Raw genomic sequence first — 23937 nt, forward strand, 5'->3', positions numbered from 1 at the left:
TGTTCTCTCTCTCTCTTTTCTTCTCTCTCTCTTTTGTTCTCTCTCTCTTTGTTCTCTCTCTTTTATTCTCTCTCTCTTTGTTCTCTCTCTCTCTTTTCCTCTCTCTCTTGTTCTCTCTCTCTCTTTTCCTCTCTCTTGTTCTCTCTCTCTCTCTTTTCCTCTCTCTCTCTTGTTCTCTCTCTCTCTCTTTTCCTCTCTCTCTCTTGCCCTCTCTCTCTCTTTTGTTCTCTCTCTCTTTTGTTCTCTCTCTCTCTTTTGTTCTCTCTCTCGCTCTTTTCCTCTCTCTCTCTTTTCCTCTCTCTCTCTCTTTTGTTCTCTCTCTTTCTCTCTCTCTTTTGTTCTCTCTCTCTTTTGTTCTCTCTCTCTCTTGTTCTCTCTCTCTCTCTTTTCCTCTCTATCTCTCTTGTTCTCTCTATCTCTCTTGTTCTCTCTCTCTATTGTTCTCTCTCTCTCTCTTGTTCTCTCTCTCTCTTGTTCTCTCTCTCTCTCTCTTGTTCTCTCTCTCTCTCTTTTGTTCTCTCTCTTCCTCTCTCTCTTTGTTCTCTCTCTCTCTCTTTTTTCTCTCTCTCTCTTGTTCTCTCTCTCTCTTTCTCTCTCTCTTCTTGTTCTCTCTCTCTCTTGTTCTCTCTCTCTCTTGTTCTCTCTCTCTCTTGTTCTCTCTCTCTTGTTCTCTCTCTCTCTTGTTCTTCTCTCTCTCTCTTGTTCTCTCTCTCTCTCTTTTCTCTCTCTCTTGTTCTCTCTCTCTCTCTCTTGTTCTCTCTCTCTCTCTCTCTTTTCCTCTCTCTCTCTTGTTTTCTCTCTCTCTTTTCCTCTCTCTCTCTTTTCCCCTCTCTCTCTTTTCCTCTCTCTCTCTTTTCCCCTCTCTCTCTTGTTCTCTCTCTCTCTTTTCCTCTCTCTCTCTTGTTCTCTCTCACTCTCTTTTCCTCTATCTTGTTCTCTTTCTCTCTTTTCCTCTCTCTCTCTCATTCTCTCTCTCTCTTTTGTTCTCTCTCTCTTTGTTCTCTCTCTCTTTGTTCTCTCTCTCTCTTTGTTCTCTCTCTCTTTGTTCTCTCTCTCTCTTTGTTCTCTCTCTCTCTTTTCCTCTCTCTCTTTGTTCTCTCTCTCTCTTTTCGTCTCTCTCTTTGTTCTCTCTCTCTCTTTTCCTCTTTCTCTCTTTTCCTCTCTCTCCTTTCCTCTTTCTCTCTTGTTCTCTCTCTTTTCCTCTCTCTTGTTCTCTCTCTCTCTCTTTTCCCCTCTCTCTCTTTTCCTCTCTCTCTCTCTCTCTCTCTCTCTCTCTCTCTCTCTCTCTCTCTCTCTCTCTCTCTCTCTCTCTTCTCTCTCTCTCTCTCTCTCTCTCTCTCTCTCTCTCTCTCTCTCTCTCTCTCTCTCTCTCTCTCTCTCTCTCTCTCTCTCTCTCTCTCTCTCTCTTTCTCCTCACTCGTTCATGCCATCCTGGCTCTCCAAGCCCCCAGAGAACAAAAACTCATTTTCTCAAACTGCTGCACTCCAAACTAGTCTAAACTACAGCCTGATTGGAGAGAGGAGGTGTATGCATCTCTCTCTTTTTCTCAATCTCTCTCTCATCGTCACCCCATCTGTCTCCCTCTGTAGCTTATCTCTCACTCTCCCACCCTCAATCTCTTTCTTTCACTCTCCCACCCTACTTCTTCTGACTTATTTATATATTTCTTTCTCTCCCCTCTCTCTCTCCCCTCTCTCCCCCCTCTGTCTCCCTCTGTAGCTCTCTCTCTCTCTCTCTCTCTCTCTCTCTCTCTCTCTCTCTCTCTCTCTCTCTCTCTCTCTCTCCATCTTGCTCCTTCTGTCTTTCTCTCTCTCTTTCCCCCTCCATCCCTCCCTTGCTCCCTCCAGCTCAGATTCTAAGTCATGGTTCTGGCATTTGTCCCTGAGAGATGCATGTCTCTCTGTTAGGCCCTGCATGTAGCAGCAGCCTACAGACACAGGCTATTCATGCGTGTAAAGCTTACCGTATGCTTCCCAGTCGAAACAGTTTGTGGATGTATTATGATGAAATGTTGAAGTATTTTTTACATTTTAGTTTTCATGCGTTTTTTCCCCTGCATTTTCTCAAAGTTCTTTAGCTGAATTTTACGCCCCTTCATAGGGTTGGCAACATTGGGGTGGTGGGGTGGTGGTGATGGTGGTGGTGGTGGTGGTGCTGGTGGTGTGTGGGTGTGGGTGTGTGTGTGTGTGTGTGGGTGGGTGTGTGTGGGTGTGAGTGCGTGCGTGCGTTTCCACTGCTAGTCCACCCCTTGGCAATAAAAAACTGTCCTCATCTCAATCCCCAGATTACTTGATCAATATCCTCATCAATAACTCAGCAGCCGATCAATTAGGCACTGGATCACAATAAAATAGCTACAAGACGGTTCTAACGAGAAATGTTGAAAAGGTTTAAATTCTTTCTCTCTCTCTTTCTCTCTCAGTGCATGCTGGGAGTGTTTTTAGTTGAGAGGCTATGTGGAGGGCTCTGTCCTTACATATTTTCTTTTCTTACATTCTTTTCTTGGTCTTTTCTTAAAAAATGTATTTTCTATGTTGGAGGGTTCAACGCAATGTTAGTTTAGCATAGCCACTGTTTTTTTTCAACGTTAGGAAGAGGACAGAGTTTTAGTTTCCTAGTTTTGAATGGTGTGGTGTGTGCAATGGCTTTGTAGTCTACCGCGGAGGAGACGCTGTCATTACGACATTGATTCAGGTGTGTTCCTGAGATTGAATATAAGGTGGAGGAGGTTCTGCTCGCGGTCGGTGAACAGAGAGGCTGAGTTTATACATTCCGCATCCAGAATGAGCAAAGCTGTGGTTGTGTTCATGAAAAGAGTACATTTGGTTGGTAGACTGATTGCTAGTGGAATATTTGAAAGAAATGTGTTGGTGCCTGTTTCGACTCCTTCGACTAGCGTGGTAGTTGCGAATCTGCAACCGTTTATTATGGATGATCAAATCAGGAAAGAGCTGAGTTTTGGTAAGTCTGCTAGCTGTTTTCGTGTCGGCAGGTTTTCAGGCAGATGCCGTTAAGCATGTTATTTCATTCAGGAGGCAAGTGTTCATGTTTCTGAATGAGCAACAGTTAAATGTGCATTTTAAATTGAGGCCTGGGGAGGGGCTCTATGCAGGGTTTGCCAACACAGATAGTCTACGGTGCTGTGAGTGTGGGCATTTGGGGCATAAGAGCTTTGCTTGCCCACATAAAGGCCGTAGACAAGGTGAGGGAGCAAGCGCCAGAGGGGGAAATCGAGGTCAACGTGCAGGGGGCCATGAGACGCTGGCAGCAGAGGCTGGGCCTAGTCATGCTATAGATGGTGGTGTAGATGAGGTGGGTCTAGTCATGTTATGGATGGTGGTGTAGCTGAGACTGGGTTTAGTCATGTCATGGATGGTGGTGTATATGAGGCTGGGTCTAGTCAGGTTATGCTAGTGGATGAGGAGAGTATAGTGGGGAAGGGCAAGCGACCAGGGTCGATGGAGGAGGGTGTCATGCAGAAGAGGAAAGAGGGGGAGAAGAAAGGAGGTGGGAGGGGAGAGGCTGGTGTGGTTAAAGGGACTAGGGAACCTTTGCCTGGTGCTGGGGGGGAGGCCCCAACTAGAGAGAAAGGGCAGGTGGTCAGGATGTAAGATGGAGATGAGGAGGAGGAAGGTGAGTCTGAGGAAGAGAACGATGAGGTGGCTTTCTTTTCAGACTCCCCCTCAATCCAGAGCTAACAGCCAGGCAGGCAGGCAGGAAGGAAGGAAGGCAGGCAGCCAGGCAGGCAGGCAGGCAGGCAGGAAGGCAGGAAGGCAGCCAGGCAGGCAGGCAGGTAGCCAGGCAGGCAGCCAGGCAGGCAGCCAGGCAGCCAGGCAGGCAGGCAGCCAGGCAGGCAGACAGACAGGCAGGCAGGCAGACAGCCAGGCAGGCAGGCAGGCAAGCAGAGGGGTCAAAGTACACGGTGAGGGAACTGTCAAGGGTTCTGAATGAGACTAAGGGAAAACGGTTCATCTTTAAGCTTTTTTTGTAATCTGGGGAAGTTTGTAAGATCAGTACAACACGCAATTATGTGGTGGGGGAGATGCGGCTGTCTGATGGGCAGATGACCTCTGTGGTGGGGGAGATGCGGGAGTGAACTGTGGAGTTTTATACTGAATTGTATAGAGCAGAAATGTATGGTCCTATGTGAGCTCAGGTTTTGTTTGCATAACTCCCTAAGCTCTCTCTGGCACAGAGGGATGAAATTCACATTTCTCTGTTGTCCCATGAACTGGCAGAGTCCGTAACCCAGATGTCCCCCGGTCGTGTAACGGGGGTTGATGGACTCCCAGTGGAGTTTTATAAAACATTCTGGGGAATAATTGGACTGGACTTCTTTTGCGTGTTGCGTCAGTGAGTCGGGGTAGGAGAGTTGCCGATGAGCTGCCGTTGGACGGCTCTGACTCTCCTGCCCAAAACAGGGGACTTGTGTGAACTTAGGAATTAGAGGCCTGTGGCATTGCTCTAAGCAGACTACAAGATATTTGCCAAAGTCCTCACTAACAGACTGAAGTCCCATCTGGACTCTATAGTACACAAGGACCAGACATATTGGGGTGGCAGGGTAGCCCAGTGGTTAGAGCATTGGACTAGTAACCGAAAGGTTGCAAGTTCCAATCCCCAAGCTGACAAGGTACAAATCTGTTGTTCTGCCCCTGAACAGGCAGTCATTGAAAATAAGAATTAGTTCTTAACTGACTTGCCTAGTAAAATATTGTGTACCTGGACACTCAATCACAGACACCTTGTTCCTAACTCAGGGACTTGTCGAGAGTTACTAATGTGAACTTTGGACTGGTCTCTCTAGACCAAGAGAAGGCTTTTGATAGAGTGGACCAATGTCATGTTTGGGTTTTGGGAAAGGTTTTTTTAAAACTTTGGGGGTGTACATGGGCTCAGAGAGGTGCATCAGGAAGAACTGGGATGGGCTGTCACAGGTAGTGGTGTCAAGACTGGCCAGGTGGAGGTGGTTCCTGTCCCAAGTGTCATATAGAGGGAGGGTGCTGAGGGTGCTGATAATCAACCTTGCGGCATCCTCCCTGTGGCATAAACTGGCTGTCCTCAAACCCCCCCAGACCAGTCTGCTCGCTGCCCTGCAACGCAAGCTGGTCAATTTGTTTCTGGTCATTCCATCACTGGCTGAGGGAGGCAGTGTTGTACATGTCCATCCACAAAGGAGGACAGGGCCTGGTGGAACTGGAGAGCAGGGTGGCTGATTTCCGACTGAATGTGGCACAAAGACTGCTGTACCATACTGATGTTGGCTGAAGGGAACCAGCATGCGCACTGCTGAGGAGAGCTGGCGGTTAGGGTTGAACCGGCAGCTGTTCCTCATGAAGCTGGAGAGGCTGAGTACAGCAGATCTCTCAGACTTTTACTCTGCCGTGCTGAGGGCCTGGCAGCTGCAAAGGCCCCCACGAGAAGGGGTGTGGAGTCTGGGCTGTGGGTGAGGGAGGAGCCTATCTTCCACAATTCAGCCATCCTTTTGAGATCGGCCCTGCAGTAGCGACTGATGGCAGCGGGTTTACTAAGGCTGACCAGCACTGGCCACTAATAGCTGGTTGGCACACGTCGACCCGGGAGTCAGACAGGGGTGTCCTTTCTGTGTCATGAGTTTTAATGAAATGAATGACAAAAAGTCAAAAGTCTCTCTCTCTCTATCCTTCTGTGTTAGAGCATTGAGCCAGTGACAAAAAGGTTGCTGGGTTGAATACCGGATCCGACAAGGTGAACAATCTGTCGCTGTGCCCTTGATCAAGGCACTTAACCCTAATTTCTCTTCGTGCCGATGTACAATAGCGACCCTGGCCGTGACTCCACTCCCTGTGCGTGTCTCAGAGGGAGTTAGGATATGCAACAACAAAACATTTCCATTACACACTGTGTAACAGGACAAATACAAGAGCCCCCCAAATGATCATTATCTCTCCATCTCTGTGTCCCTCTTTCTCTCTCTTCTCTCTCGCTCTTTCATATTAAATGCGTTTGTGATTCCAGGGCTGTTGTCCTGGCTTCAGGCCCACGCTGAACATTGTGTCTGTCTGAGGTGTATTCTGTCAGTGCAATACGGGGTCCCAAACTGCCGGGTTTTAGTTGGCCCCCAAAGTTTTCTGAGCAAAAAAACAGATATATATTTTATATTATTTTGTATTGTTGGACATAAAACACGGTACAAACACCAGGACATCAACTCCAGATGATTTTCATTTGAGAAATCTGTTCCCACGCATAATAGAGAGACACGTGATCATATACAAATGTAAGCAAGGTTTGAAATGATTATGTTTTAGTCAAATATTATATCTGTTTGGGATTCTTGCGGTCAATGTGAGGTCAAATGATCTATAATTATGTTCTGGCCCCCCCGACTATCCGCTCAAGAAAATATTGGCCCGTGGCTGAATCTAGTTGGTGATGCCTGGTATAATACATCCATCACAGAGATACAGCCAACCAGAGCCAGGTAGATATGGGCTCTGCAGTCACACAACCATCACACTCACTCAGTCAGCAGTTATTCATTCCAACACCTGAAATCGTCTCTCATTCCATCATATTCCATTATGAATTAAAGGCTCTTTGTCTCTAATCTATGAATTCATTAGTCTCGGGAAACCCAGATCCTAGGCAATAGCAGTGACGAGGCTCTGGGATTAATGACAGACTCTCTTTTGGTAACTTCAAAAATGGAAAATAAATGTTTTGGGCGGTCCTCTCAGACAGACAACTCTCCCAACAAATCACGAACCAGACATCCCAGAACCAATGCAGTGGTTTTAGTGAAGGTAGTTCACTAAAACTAGCCACTATAATTAGCCTTTTCGCAAGTGAAAACTAGCCACTTGCAAAATGCCCTCATTAAAAATAAACTCAGTGATCTCCATCTTACTAGCTGCTATTTTGTGTCCGGGGGATGTGGGCAATAGGCAGAATAAGGCAGAAACATGGGCAGACCACTAAATTCTTGCTTGAGAAATTGCTCTTTGCTAAGAAGCTATTTTGGTTTATTTTTGACCGTTTGAAGTGAAAACAATCACAGTAAGGTACTTGTTACCCAGAAATGATTTGCTATTGAGATTTATGTTAAAACAGCTGCATTGAACCTTTAATAATCCATCACAATTAACAGCCCACTTCAATCAAGTCTCAAATTGTTTTTTTATTACACAATAACATAACAATAATGTGGCTATATACAGGGGGTACAGGTACCGAGTCAGTGTGCGAGGGTACAGGTTAGTCAAGGTAATATGTACATGTAGGTGGGGGTGAAGTGACTATGCATAGATAATAAACAGGGAGTAGCAGCAGTGTAGAAACAAATGGAAAGGAGGAGGGAGATTCAATGTAAATAGTCTGGTGGCCATTTGATAAATTGTTCAGCAGTCTTTTGGCTTGGGGGTAGAAGCCGTTAAGGAGCCTTTTGGTCCTAGAATTGGCGCTCCGGTACTGCTTGCCGTGCGGTAGCAGAGAAAACAGTCTATGACTTGGGTGACTGGAGTCTCTGACAATTTTTGGGGCCTTCCTCTGACACCTGAATGGCAAGAAGCTTGTCCCCAGTGATGTACTGGGCCACCTACCCAAACCCAAACTGTTATCAAGCAGCTATGGTTCACTACCCGATTCCACGCTCCACCAGCCTCCACTGACTGCCAAACATACAGCCCATTAGACACATAAACTGGGCATAAAGTCTTCTTTCCAATGATCTGTACTGGCAGCTTTTAGTACCATGTCTGCTTGATGAGCCAGCTAGCACAGCTAGTACCATGTCTGCTTGATGAGCCAGCTAGCACAGCTAGTACCATGTCTGCTTGATGAGCCAGCTAGCACAGCTAGTACCATGTCTGCTTGATGAGCCAGCTAGCACAGCTAGTACCATGTCTGCTTGATGAGCCAGCTAGCACAGCTAGTACCATGTCTGCTTGATGAGCCAGCTAGCACAGCTAGTACCATGTCTGCTTGATGAGCCAGCTAGCACAGCTAGTACCATGTCTGCTTGATGAGCCAGCTAGCACAAAGAGACCGTTCACAAGTGAAAAGAGAAGTGTGCTATTCACATGCCATAAAGGGGTATGTTTGGGGGGACGAAGGAGGGGAAAAGTGGTATAACCTCTAGACCAAAACTCATTTAGGAAAAGTCATAACTAGGGTCTCAAAGTTTCTAAATATGTTTATGCACACATTTGTTTACATACCTGTTAGTGAGCATTTTTCATTTACCAAGATAATACACCCACCTGACAGGTGTGACATATCAAGAAGCTTATTAAACAGCATGATCATAACACAGGTGCACCTTGTGCTGGGGGAAATAAAAGGCCACTCTAATATGTGCAGTTTTGTCACACAACACAATGCCACAGATGTCTCAAGTTTTGAGGGAGCGTGAAATTGGCATGCTGACTGCCGGATTGTCTAACCGGCTCAGTAGACAGAGAATTTAATGTTAATTTCTGTACAACGATGACTACTTGTAACCACGCCAACCCAGGACCTCCACATCCGGCTTCTTCACCTGCGGGATCATCTGAGACCAGCCACTCGAACAGCTGATGAAACTGTGGGTTTTCACAAACTAAGAATTTCTGCACAAACTGTCAGAAAGTGTCTCAGGGAAGATGTGTGCTCGTCGTCCTCCTCAGAGTCTTGACCTGACTGCAGTTTGGCGTCGTAACAGACTTTAGTTGGAAAATGCTCAACTTCAATGGCCACTGTCACGCTGAAGAAGTGTGCTCTTCACGGATGAATCCCGGTTTCAACTGTACCAGGCAGATGGCAGTTGTGTGGGCGAGCGGTATGGTGTTGTGTGGGTGAGCGGTTTTCTGATGTCAACGTTGTGAACAGAGTGCCCCCATAAGCTACAGACAACAAACACAATTGCATTTTATCGATGGCAATTTGAATGCACAGAGATACCGCGAAGAGATCCTGAGGCCCATTGTCAAGTCATTCATCCACCACCATCACCTCATGTTTCATCATGATGATGCACAGCCCCATGTAGCAAGGGTATGTACACAATTCCTGGAAGCTGAAAATGTCCCACTTCTTCCATGGCCTACATACTCACCAGACATGTCACCCATTGAGCATGTTAGGGATGCTCTGGATCGATGTGTAAGACAGCGTGTTCCAGTTCCCACCAGTATCCAGCAGCGTCGCACGGACGTCGTAACAGGAGGAGTGGGACAACATTCCACAGGCCACAATCAACAGCCTGATCAACTCAATGCAAAGGAGATGTGTCGCGCTGCATGAGGCAAATGGTGGTCACACCAGATACTGACAAACAGATGCATATCTGTAGTACATCCCAGTCATGTGGAATCCATAGATTAGGGCGTAATTCATTTATTTCAATTGACTGATTTATGAAACTCTGTAAAATCTTTGAAATTGTTGTATGTTGCGTTTCTGTTTTTGTTGGCTGTATTATGACCCCATCACTGAAAGAGAAGACTCTCTGGAACACGCCCATCGTCTGTTTTACGAGCCCACAAGCCGCGCAGGACTCATTACAACAGAGGGGACAAGACCAGGCACTAAATCAGATTGGGAGAAAAAATGATTGCCTGATGAACTTCTGAACTTCCCAATACTTTTCTAATTCGGATTTCAGTCACTTCAATCCATACTTCCTTCTGATTGAAATACTTTCAAAAGTACTGTCAAACTGATTTGTAATAGACTGTCAAACTGATTTGTAATAGACTGTCAAACTGATTTGTAATAGACTGTCAAACTGATTTGTAATAGACTGTCAATCTGATTTGTAATAGACTGTCGTATGATTTGTAATAGACTGTCATCTGATTTGTAATAGACTGTCAAACTGATTTGTAATAGACTGTCATCTGATTTGTAATAGACTGTCATCTGATTTGTAATAACCTGTCATCTGATTTGTAATAGACTGTCATCTGATTTGTAATAACCTGTCATCTGATTTGTAATAGACTGTCATCTAATTTGTAATAGACTGTCATCTGATTTGTAATAGACTGTCATCTGATTTATAATAGACTGTCATCTGATTTGTAATAGACTGTCATCTGATTTGTAATAGACTGTCATCTGATTTGTAATAGACTGTCGTATGATTTGTAATAGACTGTCATCTGATTTGTAATAGACTGTCGTATGATTTGTAAGACTGTCATCTGATTTGTAATAGACTGTCATCTGATTTGTAATAGACTGTCGTATGATTTGTAATAACCTGTCATCTGATTTGTAATAGACTGTCATCTAATTTGTAATAGACTGTCATCTGATTTGTAATAGACTGTCGTATGATTTGTAATAACCTGTCATCTGATTTGTAATAGACTGTCATCTAATTTGTAATAGACTGTCATCTGATTTGTAATAGACTGTCATCTGATTTGTAATAGACTGTCATCTGATTTGTAATAGACTGTCGTATGATTTGTAATAGACTGTCAAACTGATTTGTAATAACCTGTCATCTGATTTGTAATAACCTGTCATCTGATTTGTAATAGACTGTCATCTAATTTGTAATAGACTGTCATCTGATTTGTAATAGACTGTCATCTGATTTGTAATAGACTGTCATCTGATTTGTAATAACCTGTCATCTGATTTGTAATAGACTGTCATCTAATTTGTAATAGACTGTCATCTGATTTGTAATAGACTGTCGTATGATTTGTAAGACTGTCATCTGATTTGTAATAGACTGTCATCTGATTTGTAATAGACTGTCGTATGATTTGTAATAACCTGTCATCTGATTTGTAATAGACTGTCATCTAATTTGTAATAGACTGTCATCTGATTTGTAATAGACTGTCGTATGATTTGTAAGACTGTCATCTGATTTGTAATAGACTGTCATCTGATTTGTAATAGACTGTCGTCTGATTTGTAATAGACTGTCATCTGATTTGTAATAGACTGTCATCTGATTTGTAATAGACTGTCGTATGATTTGTAATAGACTGTCATCTGATTTGTAATAGACTGTCATCTGATTTGTAATAGACTGTCATCTGATTTGTAATAGACTGTCATCTGATTTGTAATAGACTGTCATCTGATTTGTAATAGACTGTCATCTGATTTGTAATAGACTGTCATCTGATTTGTAATAGACTGTCGTATGATTTGTAATAGACTGTCATCTGATTTGTAATAGACTGTCATCTGATTTGTAATAGACTGTCATCTGATTTGTAATAGACTGTCATCTGATTTGTAATAGACTGTCATCTGATTTGTAATAGACTGTCGTATGATTTGTAATAGACTGTCAAACTGATTTGTAATAGACTGTCATCTGATTTGTAATAACCTGTCATCTGATTTGTAATAACCTGTCATCTAATTTGTAATAGACTGTCAAACTGATTTGTAATAGACTGTCAAACTGATTTGTAATAGACTGTCAAACTGATTTGTAATAGACTGTCAAACTGATTTGTAATAGACTGTCAAACTGATTTGTAATAGACTGTCATCTGATTTGTAATAGACTGTCATCTGATTTGTAATAGACTGTCATCTGATTTGTAATAGACTGTCATCTGATTTGTAATAGACTGTCATCTGATTTGTAATAGACTGTCATCTGATTTGTAATAGACTGTCATCTGATTTGTAATAGACTGTCATCTGATTTGTAATAGACTGTCGTATGATTTGTAATAGACTGTCAAACTGATTTGTAATAGACTGTCATCTGATTTGTAATAACCTGTCATCTGATTTGTAATAGACTGTCATCTGATTTGTAATAGACTGTCATCTGATTTGTAATAGACTGTCAAACTGATTTGTAATAGACTGTCATCTGATTTGTAATAGACTGTCATCTGATTTGTAATAGACTGTCATCTGATTTGTAATAGACTGTCATCTGATTTGTAATAGACTGTCATCTGATTTGTAATAGACTGTCATCTGATTTGTAATAGACTGTCATCTGATTTGTAATAGACTGTCATCTCCACAATGAAAAAAGGCAGCACTGGCCGTTGATCCCTTTTTTCATTGGTGGGGTCACGACCCCTACCTTCTCACATGTAAAATATATGAAATAATCAGAAAATAGAATGACAAAGCTATAAAACATTATCCTAAATATAAACAATCAACTTAGTGAATATACCTGGTTTCAGCATGAAATATCTTTTGGTAGCCATTGTGAAAAAAAGTCAATAGTTGGAAGAATTGCTGAATTAATTTCAAATAATGCTATTGTTGATTAGATGATTTTCTCAGTGCTAGGCTATTTTCTATTGAACAATATGGTTTGTTTACTAGAAACTCATGGACAATATGGACACAAATACAATAAATGAATACAATATATGAATACATTTAATAATTTTTAAGTTATTTAAGTATAAATTACCATAGCTACGATAGATTGCTATAGATTGTCTGGTAAATATTAAAATTACTGAAGATATTCTGGTAACTTTGGTAAATTACCGACAGGTAGCTTTGCAACCCTTATCATACAGTGGCTTGTGAGTATTCACCCCCGTTGGCATTTTTCTTACTTTGGATTTTTAGGGGCGGCAGGGTAGCCTAGTGGTTAGAGCGTTGGACTAGTAACCGAAAGGTTGCAAGTTCAAATCCCTGAGCTGATAAGGTACAAATCTGTCGTTCTGCCCCTGAAAAGGCAGTTAACCCACTGTTCCTGGGCTGTCATTGAAAATAAGATTTTTTTCTTAACTGACTTGCTTAGTAAAATAAAGGTAAAAAAAAAAAGTTGATTTACACAACATGCCTACCACTGTGAAGATACAAAATATTTTTACTGTGAAACAAACAAAAAATAAGACAAACAGAAAACTTGAGCGTGCATAACTATTCACCCCCCCCGCCTCAAGAATGTCAATGTATGTTAAATACTGACTAGTTTCCCAGTCCCTGCTGATGAAAAACATCCCCACAGCATGATGCTGCCACCACCATGCTTCCCTGTGGGGATGGTGTTCTCGGAGTGTTGAGAGGTGTTGGGGTTGCACCAGACAAAGCGTTTTTCTTGATGGCCAAAAAGCTACATTTTAGTCTCATCTGACCAGAGTACCTTCTTCCATATGTTTGGGGAGTCTCCCACATGCCTTTTGGCGAACACTAAACGTGTTTGCTCATTTTTTTATTTATGCAATGACTTTTTTCTGGCCACTCTTCCATAAAGCCCAGCTCTGTGGAGTGTACGGCTTAAAGTGGTCCTATGGACAGATACTCCAATCTCCGCTGTGGAGCTTTGCAGCTCCTTCAGGGTTATCTTTGGTCTCTTTGTTGCCTCTCTGCCCTCCTTGCCTGATCCATGAGTTTTGGTGGGCAGCCCTCTCTTGGCAGGTTTGTTGTGGTGCCATATTATTTCAATGTTTTAATAATGGATTTAATGGTGCTCTGTGGGATGTTCAGCATTTCAGATATTTTTTATAACCCAACCCTGATCTGTACTTCTCCACAACTTTGTCCCTGGCCTGTTTGGAGAGCTCCTTGGTCTTCATAGTGTCGCTTGCTTAGTGGTGCCCCTTGCTTAGTGGTGTTGCAGACTCTGGGGCCTTTCAGAACAGGTGTATATATACTGAGATCATGTGACAGATCATGTGACACTTAGATTGCACACAGGTGGACTGTATTTAACTAACTATGTGACTTCTGAAGGTAATTGGTTGCACCAGATCTTATTGAGGGGCTTCATAGCAAAGGGGGTGAATACATATGCACGCAACACTTTTCAGTTTTACATTTATTTTTGAAACAAGTTATTTTTTAAATTTCACTTCACCAATTTTGACTATTTTGTATATGTCCATTACATGAAATCCAAATCAGTTTGTAATGCAAAACAAAAGGAAAAATGACAAGGGGGGTGAATACTTTCGCAAGGCACTGTAACTGTCCAACACACACACACACACACACACATTAAATGACTCACTGTGTGCAGACAGGGGTTGTGTGTGGTTGTGTGTGTGTGTGTGTGTGTGTGTGTGTGTGTGTGTGTGTGTGTGTGTGTGTGTGTGTGTGTGTGTGTGTGTGTGTGTGTGTGTGTGTGTGTGTGTGTGTGTGTGTGTGTGTGTGTGTGTGTGTGTCGATGTCTAACAGGGCTAGCTGATTTCAGAGCAAATAGAACCATTAGCACCCCATGCCCCTCCTAACCAACACCACCAACAGCTCCTATAACACAAACTGGCTCTGTCCTTACCCTTTCTCTCTCTCTACCTCTCCATCGCACCCCTCTCAGGCTATCTCTCCATTGCACCCCTCTCAGGCTCTCTCTATCTCTCCATTGCACCCCTTTCTCTCTCTCTCTCTCTCTCTCTCTCTCTCTCTCTCTCTCTCTCTCTCTCTCTCTCTCTCTCTCTCTCTCTCTCTCTCTCTCTCTCTATCTCTCCATTACCCCCTCTCGGGCTCTCTCTCTCTATCTCTCCATCGCCCCCTTTCAGGACCTCTCTCTCTCTCTATCTCTCCATCGCCCCCTTTCAGGATCTCTCTCTCTCTCTCTTAGGTAGAGGTTGTTGGATGAAGGTTAGGAGGAGTTATTGGAGTGTAGGGAGGCTATGTTGTGTGTGTGTGTGTGTGTGTGTGTGTGTGTGTGTGTGTGTGTGTGTGTGTGTGTGTGTGTGTGTGTGTGTGTGTGTGTGTGTGTGTGTGTGTGTGTGTGTGTGTGTGTGTGTGTGTGTGTGTCCACGTGTGTGTGTCCATGTGTGTGTGTCCACGTGTGTGTGTGTGTGTGTGTGTGTGTGTGTGTCCATGTGTGTGTGTGTGTGTGTGTGTGTGTGTGTGTGTGTGTGTGTGTGTGTGTGTGTGTGTGTGTGTGTGTGTGTGTGTGTGTGTGTGTGTGTGTGTGTGTGTGTGCGAAGGAAATCTCAAGCTTTATCTCACTTGATAGAGAATATCTCATGGTAAGTTGCAGACCAAGAGAGTTCTTATCCGTAATCATCACGAACTGTATGGGGCCATAAACAAACAAGAAACCGCTCACCCAGCGTCAGCGTTTTTGTTGAGTGGGGAGTTTAAGATGGGGAGATTTAAAACCATTCTACCTCATTTTTACCAACACATCCCCTGAGCCAGAGGCGCTAAAATGCTAGACCACTTTTATTCATACCTACAGAAACGTCTGTAAGGCCCTTCCTTCTACTCCCTTCATCTGTCCATGACTCTATTTTCCTGCTTCCTGTTTATAAACAAAACACATATGCATACCGACAACACACACACACACACATGCATACTGACACAACAAGCACACACACACACACACACACACACTTTTACACTCATAATATGCTGTTGCTGCTCTGTTCTTTATTTTATTCTTATTATTATCTATCCTGATGCCTAGTCACTTTACCCTTCCTTCATGTACATATCTACCTCAAATACCTTATTATTATCTATCCTGATGCCTAGTCACTCTATCCTGCCTTCAGGTACATATCTACCTCAAATACCTTATTATTATCTATCCTGATGCCTAGTCACTTTACCCTGCCTACATGTACATATCTACCTCAAAGACCTTATTATTATCTATCCTGATGCCTCGTCACTTTACCCTGCCTACATGTACATATCTACCTCAAAGACCTTATTATTATCTATCCTGATGCCTCGTCACTTTATCCTACCTTCATGTACATATCTACCTCAAAGACCTTATTATTATCTATCCTGATGCCTAGTCACTTTATCCTACCTTCATGTACATATCTACCTGAAATACCTTATTATTATCTATCCTGATGCCTAGTCACTTTACCCTTCCTTCATGTACATATCTACCTCAAATACCTTATTATTATCTATCCTGATGCCTAGTCACTTTACCCTTCCTTCATGTACATATCTACCTCAAATACCTTATTATTATCTATCCTGATGCCTAGTCACTTTACCCTTCCTTCATGTACATATCTACCTCAAATACCTTATTATTATCTATCCTGATGCCTAGTCACTTTACCCTTCCTTCATGTACATATCTACCTGAAATACCTTATTATTATCTATCCTGATGCCTAGTCACTTTACCCTTCGTTCATGTACATATCTACCTCAAATACCTTATTATTATCTATCCTGATACCTAGTCACTTTACCCTTCCTTCATGTACATATCTACCTGAAATACCTTATTATTATCTATCCTGATGCCTAGTCACTTTACCCTTCCTTCATGTACATATCTACCTGAAATACCTTATTATTATCTATCCTGATGCCTAGTCACTTTACCCTTCCTTCATGTACATATCTACCTGAAATACCTTATTATTATCTATCCTGATGCCTAGTCACTCTATCCTGCCTTCAGGTACATATCTACCTGAAATACCTTATTATTATCTATCCTGATGCCTAGTCACTTTACCCTTCCTTCATGTACATATCTACCTGAAATACCTTATTATTATCTATCCTGATGCCTAGTCACTCTATCCTGCCTTCAGGTACATATCTACCTGAAATACCTTATTATTATCTATCCTGATGCCTCGTCACTTTACCCTTCCTTCATGTACATATCTACCTCAAATACCTTGTTATTATCTATCCTGATGCCTAGTCACTTTACCTTCATGTACATATCTACCTGAAATACCTTATTATTATCTATCCTGATGCATAGTCACTTTATCCTGCCTTCAGGTACATATCTACCTCAAATACCTTATTATTATCTATCCTGATGCCTAGTCACTTTACCCTTCCTTCATGTACATATCTACCTCAACTGCCTCGTACCTCTGAACATTGATCTGGTACTCCCTGTATATAGCTCCATTATTGTGTATTTTATGTTATTCATACAATTTGATTTGATATGATATGTGTGTATCTCTCCGTGTAATTACCTGAGCTATCACACCGCTTTGCACGTCTGATGGGGCACTAGCTCTATGTATCAGGGAACACAGGAATGAAGATAGAGAGACAGAGAAAAAATAACTGAGAGTCAACATCGAAGCTGAGAGTGAGAGTAGATCGGAGAAGAAAGGAATGGTAACGAGAAGTCATTCATGCTAGGATTATGTGACAATTATGTGAATTATGAGACAACTTTCCCTAATAAAATCTAAAGAGCCAATGATAGGCTACTAATGAATACAATATCCCAGTTATACACCATTGAAAACCCTTTTCAGTTCACCCATTTATTTTTATATTCGATAACTAACTACCCAGCTAGCGTATGATGTTCTGAGAACCATCTGTTTCTTAAAGCTTGGTGAGAGCGCGCTTGTCCTATGGTTATTTTACACATGACTTTCCCACAATGTTCTGGGAATGGTGCAGGATAGTTACTTGGCTTTGGAACATTCTCAGCATATTTAAGGAACCCTTTTTTTCTTGACATTTAATTACTTTAACAGAACGTTCCCAGAACATTACCAACAATGAAATTAAATGTAACCATGTTTGAACTTTTAGGAAACGATCTGTTAAAATAACTGGTTTGACATAGGGAATGTTCTCAAATAGTTCAGAGAATGTATTAAGAAACAATGTTATTCTGTGTGAATGTCTGTACTTCAGCTAATTAACAATTCATACAGGTTTCCTCGTGGTTCTATTTTACATCACCCCAACCACGTACTAAAAATGTTATTTAAAAACATATACATTCCATTCTCAGAACGTAATGAAAACTTTACATGAAAACCACAAGAAAACTTTAATAATGTTCAGAGAAAGTTTTAAGAATGTTATTTAAAAACATACATTCCATGATCAGATTCAACAAAACTTTCTCTATCCTCTATCTTGTTAAGTGTGTTCAGGTGTGTTGGCCGCATACACTAATTGGCCACACCTGATATTAATGAGTGCTTGATTACTTTGAAATGGGGTCTGTTTGAATCGACTAAAATGAGCAGCTTTGAATGAGTAAAAAACGTCCTGGTGGTGCAGTGGACTAATTCCATGGATCGAGAACAGATCGATAGTTTCAAATCTCACTGATGTCGTGGCACAAAAAAATCATGTGTTTACATGACGAATGCCGAAGGAAATGAATTCCCATGTCTCCTATCTGTGCTTCGAGTTCAAAAAAGTTCACCCAAAATGAACAAGCAGTGTTATTAAAGTCTTATTGAAACAAGTTTTAAGGAAGTTATTCAAAAACCTCCAAATCATTTATCATTTTCATTCTCAGAAAATGTATAAAACCTCCCAGGAAAACGTGCAAAGAACCAGAGTAAAACATTATCAGAACCTCCTGCAACATAACAGTAAAGTAGTCGAAATGTTCACTTCTGTTCTCACAACGTTTTTAAAAACGTTCAGTTTAACCGGTGACGAAACGTATGGCTTCATTCCCACAAACCAAAAACATATGTTACCATAACTTCCAAAGAACCAAATGTGTTAGCTGGGTATGGCTCTTAGACAGACGAGTGGGGAGAGAGCGAAAGGACTGAAGAAAGGAGATTTCATGAGTAAGGACTGAACTAAGGACATTTCATGAGTAAGGACTGAACTAAGGACATGTCATGAGTAAGGACTGAAGAAAGGATGCTGTAGAGAGGAGGGAGAGAGACTGCAGAGAGGAGGGAGAGAGATAGTAGAGGGGAGGGAGAGAGACTGTAGAGAGGAGGGAGAGAGATAGTAGAGGGGAGGGAGAGAGACTGTAGAGAGGAGGGAGAGAGACTGTAGAGAGGAGGGAGAGAGACAGTAGAGAGGAGGGAGAGAGACTTTAGAGAGGAGGGAGAGAGACAGTAGAGAGGAGGGAGAGAGACTGTAGAGAGGAGGGGGAGAGAGACAGTAGAGGGGAGGGAGAGAGACAGTAGAGAGGAGGGAGGAGACTGAGAGAGGAGGGAGAGAGACAGAGAGGAGGGAGAGAGACTGCAGAGAGGAGGGAGAGAGATAGTAGAGAGGGGAGGGAGAGGAGAGAGACTGTAGAGAGGAGGGAGAGAGATAGTAGAGGGGAGGGAGGGGAGAGACTGTAGAGAGGAGGGAGAGAGACCGTAGAGAGGAGGGAGAGAGACAGTAGAGAGGGGGAGAGAGACTTTAGAGAGGAGGGAGAGAGACAGTAGAGAGGAGGGAGAGAGACTGTAGAGAGGAGGGAGAGAGACAGTAGAGGGAGGGAGAGAGACAGTAGAGGAGGAGGGTAGAGGGGAGAGACTGTAGAGGAGGGAGAGGAGGGAGAGAGACTGTAGAGAGGAGGGAGAGAGACAGTAGAGGGGAGGGAGAGAGACTGTAGGGGAGGGAGGAGGTAGAGAGACTGTAGAGAGGAGGGAGAGAGACTGTAGAGAGGAGGTGGAGAGACTGTAGAGAGGAGGGAGAGAGACTGTAGAGAGGGGAGGGAGAGAGACAGTAGAGAGGAGGGAGAGAGACTGTAGAGAGGAGGGAGAGAGACTGTAGAGGGGAGGGAGAGAGACAGTAGAGAGGGGAGAGAGACTGTAGAGAGGAGGGAGAGAGACTGGAGAGAGGAGGAGGGGGAGAGAGACTGTAGACAGAGGGAGGGAGAGAGACAGTAGAGGGGAGGGAGAGAGACACGTAGAGAGGAGGAGGGGAGAGAGACAGTAGGGGAGGGAGAGAGACTGTAGAGAGGAGGGAGAGAGACTGAGAGGAAGGAGAGAGAGGAGGGAGAGAGACTGTAGAGGAAGGAGGAGGGAGAGAGACAGTAGAGAGGAGGGAGAGAGACTGTAGAGGGGAGGGAGAGAGACGTAGAGAGGAGGGAGAGAGACTGTAGAGGAGGAGGGAGAGAGACTGTAGAGAGGAGGGAGAGAGACTGTAGAGAGGAAGGAGAGAGACAGTAGAGGAGGAGGGAGTAGAGAGGAGGGAGAGAGACAGACAGTAGAGGGGAGGGAGAGAGACTGTAGAGAGGAGGAGGGAGAGAGACTGTAGAGAGGAGGGAGAGAGACAGTAGAGGGAGGGAGAGAGACTGTAGAGGGAGGAAGAGAGACAGAGGAGGAGGAGAGAGACTGTAGAGAGGAGGGAGAGAGACTGTAGAGAGGAGGGAGAGAGACAGTAGAGGGAGGGGGAGGGAGAGAGACGGGGAGGCAGGGAGGATGGAGCAGAGAAGAGAGGAGGGAGAGAGACTGTAGAGGGGAGGGAGAGAGACACGTAGAGAGGAGGGAGAGAGACTGTAGAGAGGAGGGAGAGAGACACGTAGAGAGGAGGGAGAGAAACTGTAGAGAGGAGGGAGAGAGACTGTAGAGGGGAGGGAGAGAGACAGTAGAGGGGAGGAGAGAGACTAGAGAGGAGGTGGAGAGACTGTAGAGAGGAAGGAGAGAGACAGTAGAGAGGAGGGAGAAAGACAGAGAGGAGGGAGAGAGACAGTAGAGAGAGGAAGGAGGGAGAGAGACTGTAGAGAGGAGGGAGAGAGACTGTAGAGGGGAGGGAGAGAGACTCTAGAGGGGAGGGAGAGAGACAGTAGAGGGGAGGGAGAGAGAGACGTAGAGAGGAGGGAGAGAGACTGTAGAGAGGAGGGAGAGAGACTGTAGAGAGGAGGGAGAGAGACTGTAGAGAGGGGAGGGAGAGAGACAGTAGAGAGGAGGGAGAGAGAATGTAGAGAGGAGGGAGAGAGACTGTAGAGAGGAGGGAGAGAGACTGTAGAGAGGAAGGAGAGAGACAGTAGAGAGGAGGGAGAGAGACAGTAGAGGGGAGGGAGAGAGACTGTAGAGAGGAGGGAAAGAGACTGTAGAGAGGAGGGAGAGAGACAGTAGAGAGGGGAGGGGAGAGAGGAGGGGAGGCAGGGAGGATGGAGCAGAAGAGAGGAGGGAGAGAGACTGTAGAGGGGAGGGAGAGAGACACGTAGAGAGGAGGGAGAGAGACTGTAGAGAGGAGGGAGAGAGACACGTAGAGAGGAGGGAGAGAGTCTGTAGAGAGGAGGGAGAGAGAGAGAGGAGGGAGAGAGACTGTAGAGGGAGGGAGAGAGACAGTAGAGGGGAGGGAGAGAGACTAGAGAGGAGGTGGAGAGACTGTAGAGAGGAAGGAGAGAGACAGTAGAGAGGAGGGAGAGAGACTGTAGAGAGGAGGGAGAGAGACTGTAGAGAGGAGGAGAGAGAGACAGTAGACAGAGGAGGGAGAGAGACTGTAGAGAGGATGGAGAGAGACTGTAGAGAGAAGGGAGAGAGACTGTAGAGAGGAAGGGAGAGAGACAGTAGAGAGGAGAGGAGAGAGACAGTAGAGGGGAGGGTGAGAGACTGTAGAGAGGAGGGAGAGAGACTGTAGAGAGGAGGGAGAGAGACAGTAGAGGGGAGGGAGAGAGACTGTAGAGAGGAGGGAGAGAGACTGGAGAGGGGAGGGAGAGACTGTAGAGGGGAGGGAGAGAGACAGTAGAGGGGAGGGAGAGCGACACGTAGAGAGGAGGGAGAGAGACTGTAGAGGGGAGGGAGAGACTGTAGAGAGGAGGGAGAGAGACTGTAGAGGGGAGGGAGAGACTGTAGAGAGGAGGGAGAGAGACAGTAGAGGGGAGGGAGAGAGACTGTAGAGAGGAGGGAGAGAGACTGTAGAGAGGAGGGAGAGAGACAGTAGAGAGGAGGGAGAGAGACAGTAGAGGGGAGGGAGAGACTGTAGAGAGGAGGGAGAGAGACTGTAGAGAGGAGGGAGAGAGACAGTAGAGGGGAGGGAGAGAGACGGGGAGGCAGGGAGGATGGAGCAGAAAGAGAGGAGGGAGAGAGACAGTAGAGAGGAGGGAGAGAGACTTTAGAGAGGAGGGAGAGAGACTGTAGAGAGGAGGGAGAGAGACAGTAGAGGGGAGGGAGAGAGACACATAGAGAGGAGGGAGAGAGACTGTAGAGAGGAGGGAGAGAGACAGTAGAGGGGAGGGAGAGAGACACGTAGAGAGGAGGGAGAGAGACTGTAGAGAGGAGGGAGAGAGACTGTACAGAGGAGGGAGAGAGACTGTAGAGGGGAGGGAGAGAGACAGTAGAGAGGAGGGGGAGAGACTGTAGAGAGGAAGGAGAGAGACAGTAGAGAGGAGGGAGAAAGACAGTAGAGGGGAGGGAGAGACTGTAGAGAGGAGGGAGAGAGACTGTAGAGAGGAGGGAGAGAGACAGTAGAGGGGAGGGAGAGAGACGGGGAGGCTGGGAGGATGGAGCAGAAAGAGAGGAGTGGGATTGATTGAGCGAGGAAGGTATTGAGCAGAGAGAAAGAAATAGAGGAAGAGAGGATTGGTTGGTGTAGATAACAGACATTAATCCTCACCAGCTGGAGCTATTGTCTCAATGCAGACTGCGTAGGGTTGGAGAGACCAGTACACAGCCCAGTACACACACACACACACACACACACACACACACACACACACACACACACACACACACACACACACACACACACACACACACACACACACACACACACACACACACACACACACACAATAACCAATAACTACTATAACTACTACTACACAAATGGGGGGGATGAAGAGACAGAGAGAGGGGTTTTGAAGAGACACAGAGAGGGGGGATGAAGAGACACAGAGAGGGGGGATGAAGAGACAGAGAGAGGGGGGGTGAAGAGACACAGAGAGGGGGGATGAAGAGACACAGAGAGGGGGATGAAGAGACACAGAGAGGGGGGATGAAGAGACAGAGAGAGGGGGGATGAAGAGACACAGAAAGAGGGGGATGAAGAGACACAGAGAGGGGGATGAAGAGACAGAGAGAGGGGGGATGAAGAGACATAGAGAGGGGGGGATGAAGACACACAGAGAGGGGGTGAAGAGACACAGAGAGGGGGGATGAAGAGACACAGAGAGGGGGGATGAAGAGACAGAGAGAGGGGGGATGAAGAGACATAGAGAGGGGGATGAAGACACACAGAGAGGGGGGATGAGGACACACAGAGAGGGGGGATGAAGAGACAGAGAGAGAGGGGATTAAGAGATAGAGAGAGGGGGGGGTGAAGAGACACAGAGAGGGGGGATGAAGAGACACAGAGAGGGGGGATGAAGAGACACAGAGAGGGGGATGAAGAGACAGAGAGAGGGGGGATGAAGAGACATAGAGAGGGGGGGATGAAGACACACAGAGAGGGGGGATGAGGACACACAGAGAGGGGGGATGAAGAGACAGAGAGAGAGGGGATGAAGAGACAGAGAGAGGGGGATGAAGAGGCACAGAGAGGGGGGATGAAGACACACAGAGAGGGGGGATGAAGAGACAGAGAGAGGGGGATGCAGAGACAGAGAGAGGGGGGATGAAGAGACACAGAGAGAGGGGGGATGAAGAGACACAGAGAGCGGGGATGAAGAGACACAGAGAGGGGGGATGAAGAGACAGAGAGAGGGGGGATGAAGAGACAGAGAGAGGGGGATGAAGAGACACAGAGAGGGGGGATGAAGAGACAGAGAGAGGGGGATGAAGAGACACAGAGAGGGGGATGAAAAGACACAGAGAGGGGGGATGAAGACACACAGAGAGGGGGATGAAGAGACAGAGAGAGGGGGGATGAAGAGATAGGTTGGGATATATGTATATGATGGAGACAGTGAAGGTGGAAAAGATTGAGTCAGAGAGAGTTTAAGAGAAAGATGGATATGATTGGGATGAAAATTAGAAATTAAGAGAGAAAGAGACGATGGCAGGGGGTACTACCCTCACTCTATCATAGAGCTGAGACTGATGGCAGGGGGTACTACCCCTCACTCTATCATAGAGCTGAGACTGATGGCAGGGGGTACTACCCCTCACTCTATCATAGAGCTGAGACTGATGGCAGGGGGTACTACCCCTCACTCTATCAGAGAGCTGAGACTGATGGCAGGGGGTACTACCCCTCACTCTATCATAGAGCTGAGACTGATGGCAGGGGGTACTACCCCTCACTCTATCAGAGAGCTGAGACTGATGGCAGGGGGTACTACCCCTCACTCTATCATAGAGCTGAGACTGATGGCAGGGGGTACTACCCCTCACTCTATCATAGAGCTGAGACTGACGGCAGGGGGTACTACCCCTCACTCTATCATAGAGCTGAGA

At 45.0% G+C, this 23937-nt stretch overlaps 1 protein-coding gene across 1 annotated transcript in view; it reads right to left on the reverse strand.

Moving 5' to 3' along the window:
- Window positions 1-23937, reverse strand: part of LOC118381834 (metabotropic glutamate receptor 5-like) — a 137664-nt gene that overhangs the window by 55758 nt on the left and 57969 nt on the right. The gene's annotated exons all lie outside the window — the stretch shown is intronic.

Source organism: Oncorhynchus keta, chromosome 18 (genome assembly GCF_023373465.1).
Source record: "Oncorhynchus keta strain PuntledgeMale-10-30-2019 chromosome 18, Oket_V2, whole genome shotgun sequence".
In the NCBI taxonomy this organism is placed as follows: Eukaryota; Metazoa; Chordata; class Actinopteri; order Salmoniformes; family Salmonidae; genus Oncorhynchus; species Oncorhynchus keta.